Raw genomic sequence first — 4819 nt, forward strand, 5'->3', positions numbered from 1 at the left:
CGTCCTGTCAGATGGACTGTGGCTGCCATAGCTTCCTGGTGAACATGAATGGTCCATGTCATTCTTTCACAGACTTTCCCCTTCACGTATCCTCTTCCCTCTCGCTGGGGCATTTACTGGGATCAGAAGTGTAGACGGGCAAGTTCGGATGACGTAAGAATCCCGACCTATAAAGCACATCAGTAGACACTTTGTAGCATGTGCCGTTTATTAGGGTTTCCATTAAAAGTATTATGTTTCCATACTTTACAACCATAAAAGAGTAAATAATTTCAAAGGATTGCTTGATAGGAGACTTCTGTTAAATGGAACTTGGAAATATCTGGGAAATCACTGGAATAAATGTACTTAATAGACCCAATGCTGTGCAGTTCTTTTTAACTGTTTTCTTAAGCACATAAAAAGATATGCCATTTCCTCCAACATTTTTTTGAAATAGGTTTTGGTTTGGGGGTTTTCTCTGTAAAATTTGACATAAATATTTCTACAATGCTTCCATTGTTCTCTCTCTCTCTCTCTCTCTCTGTCTCTTTCTTTCCTTATGTGCTGAGACTGACTTCTTAACACCAGCAGGTTCTGTTCCCCTTCACTGCTCTAAACTACAGAATAAGTTAGAACGTAAAAACAGAAAGTAGCATTACATGCCACTGAAGAAAGCCTGCTGCACCACTTGATATGTTGGGAAATGTATAGTAAATGCCCCTATTGAATTATTTCCTTTTTTTTTTAGAAGAAACAAATTCCTTCCATGGGACTAAGTAAATATTTGATCAATCTGGACTATAAGGGGAGCCAATACAGCATTCATGGCATGGAAAAGATTAGATCAGGTCAGTCTCAGAATAAAATAATTTTTTGAAACATTGCTACTATCAAACGTCTGAAGAAAAGTTATATTAATATGTTATCATCCAACTGGAATTGTCCAGTTTGGCTCTCGCTATGACCCTCCTCCCCAGGCAATTACACAAACTTCTGACTGGTTTTGTCTGTAAAGACATGACATTAAATTATACATTTTCTTTTTTCAGGACGTTATTTAAAGGACAAAGTTAGATATTTCTGGGCATTAGCCAAAGTCCATCAGCAAAACTAGCAACCATCAGAAATAACCTAAGAAGATTATGCTTACCTTGAAAATCATTAGTTAGTTTATTTAACTGTACAAATTATGGGGCAAAAAAGGTGCAGATTAAATTTTTTAAACCCTCAATGACAATCCTTGGAACCAAGAGGAAGAGTAATCATTAACATCAGGTGGGTACCCTGGTTTGGAGAAGAAGGGAACCAGTAACTGGTTAAAAGCAATTACCAGACATGTATGTCAGGCTCTGTGCTGAATTATTGGCCCACAGCACACGATTTAGTTCTCCTCCATCTTCACTTTATCTATGAGGAAACTGAGGCTCAGAGAGGTTGAATAACTTGCCCAAGATCGCAGAGCAGTGTAACTAGGATTTTAACCCAGGTGTGGCTGGGTCCCAAGCTCCTGCTTGCAATGTCTCTCCTGCTCCAGAGTTAGGGAGCACCGGAGGGCAGAACCCAGAGCCAGACCAGGAGAGCAGCTCATTTCTTCTGAGGAGCGAGTGCGCTGAAAGAAGGAAGGAGGGAAGTTGAGGAGGAAGCCACCCTACGGCCGTTCACAGGGTCAGGGCCTCCTCCCAGCAGAGCAGGTCTGGCTGGCAGGGAAAGAAAATCGTGAGGGATATTGGCAGACTCTCGGATCTAAGGGAACGAGACAATTCCTGAACCTATGGAATGAAAGATGAGGAAAAGTGATGTGGCTCCCTTGGGTACAGACCCGGGCTTAAGTGCCTGGGTGTTGGAGAGCTACCTGGAGTAGGCTGGGAAGGCAGAAGGAAGGCAGGGGATGACAATCCCAGGCCTGGCTCACAGTCGCAGCCGCCCCATCCAAGTCAGGCTGCCTTGCTGAAGGACGACTCTGGGAGACACTGGAAAAGGGAGCAGGGGAAGAGGAATCCAGGGCAATCAATCACGTTGCCTACCGAGGAGGGGCAGTTCAGAAGCCAAAGGGGAAGCAAGGCCGGCTTCCACAAAGCACTCAATCACCTGAACCAAACAGCATAAATAGAGTCGTAGTTGCCAATGAAGGTTTCTAAATGTTTAAACTAGCCAGTGACACCACACAGATGGAGAGACTAATGCTTGCGAAAATTAATGATTTGTACCGTAGACCCGCAGTGAGTGGGAGATGGAGCAGATGTAAACCCCCACTCTTGACTCCCAGATCTGCACATAAACCATCAAAAATGCAAACCTTCTAGCCCTGAAATCTGTTCACCCCTTGTCTACTGTGTGGTCCCCTGTCAACCTTCAACATTGCACTACCCAGAAAGGAGGTCTTTCCCCTTACATGGTTTTTAAGTTTTGGTTAGTTGCATGACTGGACTTCTGTGTTTTTTCTTTAATTCTTTCCTTCATTCAACAAATATCTGTCAAGAGCTGACTATGTGTCGGGCACTGTTCTAGATGCTGAGAATACAGTCGTGAATAAGACAGAGACCTCATTCTCACGGAGTGAAGATTCTAGGAGGGGCAGGCAGACTATGGACAACAAACCAACCAACCAGACAGTCAAAGGGCTGTGAAGAAAATAAAGCATACTAAAGGGATGGAAAGTGACAGCAGAAAACACCTTAGATCACATAGTAAAGAAAGTCCTCTTAGCAGAGGAGATTTTGACCTGAGACCTGACTGCCAAGAAAAAGCCAGCTACATGAGGATTGGTGGGAAGCAGATTTTTCAAAGAAAAGACACTCCTGTGGACTTCCTAACTATGCTCCTTTTAACCACTGTTTTAAATTCTACCAGAGATAACATCTTAGATTGTGAGTGAGTGAAAGTATCATCAGAGTAGGGATAAAGCAAAATATTTTATTCTGAATTTTAAGATTCATCAGTAAGCTTTGATATTTTGACTATTTTTCTATGAAATTCCCTCCACATCACATAGAGACATGTCGCGTGTCACAGAGGCTGATGTACAAGGACTTAACGAGGTTCACGAGAGAGCTCGATGGCATGACAAATGCTGCATCCAGGCTATTCTCAAGTGCACCCACACAGTGGATTCCGTCCACACTGCAGTTAACGCTAGTGGCGTCTCTCCCCGCTTTAGTGCAGCAGCTTCCTAGCTGGACTCCCAGCTCCCCAGCAACTAAGGTGGTCCTTTTTCAAAGAAAGGCCCTCCACTGCCCACCTCACGCTGACTTAAAACTCCCCGCCTCGCTTTTCTCTCTGACCCAGCTCTTGCTGAGCTCCCTTCTCCCACTTTGGTCCAGCCACACCGGGGACCCTCTGTTCCCACTGGGCTGAAACGCTCCCCAAATAACCACGGGGCTCTCCCCCTCTCCCCCTTCAGGCCTTGGCTCAGACGTTCTCTTCACAGTGAGACCTTCTCTGACCACTCCCATTTAAATTACAAACCTCCCCTTCCTCCACACCTCATTCCTTTCCCTGCTTTATTTTCCTTCACAGCGTGCATCCTTGTCTAATGTAATGTATAACTAATTTATTTATTTTGATGTATTGTCTGCCTTCCTACTGCTGTTATGTAAACTTCATGAGAGCAGGAGCTTGGGGTTGTTTTGAGTACTGCCAAATCCTCAGTACCTACAATGCTTGGCTTGTAGTAGACACTCAATAAATATTTGTTGAATTAATTGAGTGAATTCCAAAATAGCAGAAAATCTAAAATTCTTCTATAGAGCCCATTATAAAGTATCCTATGATTCCTTCCAGTAAATGAACTTTCCTTATTCCGCTTGTCTGTAAGCATAGCATTCAAATCAGTTCATAAATTGAGGCCACCATATTTTCATCTTCGGAGATAAGATAATCAAACCAGAATTTCTTACATGACAGAATGGGAAAATATGACCACAAAATATAATAATAGGCATTCACAAAGTCTATAATCCATTAAAATAAGCTATACGGGAGCAAGGCGATGGCTGCAAGTGCACCCTGTGTGCTTGTCACCAGCTGCTCCTCCACCTTCACCAGGGACCGGCTGGTTTACCATAGACTTGAAATAGAAGCTCTTACTGCACAAGTAACTTCCAACGATGCTGTGAGATTTCATCTCTGGACTACTGATAATAAATACTATGCAGCAGATACAATTCATGTGGTGCCAAACAAACTTCCCATCACTGCAGAGATGGCAGACCATGTCCAAGCTTTATGGTATCCTTTGACAGCACAAAAAAATCAATCTTGATAGGGTCCCCTCCTGGCTTCCAATGGCAGAAGCATGGTTACCTGAGGTGATGATCTTGGTCTGTAATAGAATGTTGAAAAATAGTGTAAACTGGCAAAAAAGCTCAAGAATGATGCACCAAGCATGGCTTTGAATTGATAAGTCTTGGTCCAGAGGAGTTACTTGAGGAAGAGGATGACTTTCCAGAATCTACAGGAATAAAGCAAATTTTTCAAGACTTGAATGCCAATGTCTGGTCCAATATAGTGATGAAGAATGACAGGAAACAAGGCATTAGCTTTTTTAGCTCATTGGCTGGAGCAAACCATACCATTGGATGAGCAGAGACAGGTCAGTCAGCACAGCCCCATTCGCCAGCAGCAAAGAGCGTGAATCCCTCTTGGATCATCGAAGTGGTGCATCTCAGAAGCAGACACCCACGTTGATAGTACTGTGGATTCCATGATAGATCTGAACATTCAAGAATTAGCTGCTCTTACTACTGGAGAAGGAGATTTGGAGAATTTTGAAAGGCTGTTTTCAAAGTTAAAAGAAATGAAAGACACTTCCCTACTCAACCCAGTTATATTTCATTGA

The 4819-nt window shown here is 43.2% G+C and overlaps 1 pseudogene; it reads left to right on the forward strand.

The window, feature by feature from the left end:
* The first annotated feature begins 3970 nt into the window (after positions 1-3970).
* On the forward strand, positions 3971-4819 carry LOC101444344 (alpha- and gamma-adaptin-binding protein p34 pseudogene; annotated as a pseudogene).

This window comes from Dasypus novemcinctus, chromosome 12 (assembly GCF_030445035.2).
Source record: "Dasypus novemcinctus isolate mDasNov1 chromosome 12, mDasNov1.1.hap2, whole genome shotgun sequence".
Classification (NCBI taxonomy): Eukaryota; Metazoa; Chordata; class Mammalia; order Cingulata; family Dasypodidae; genus Dasypus; species Dasypus novemcinctus.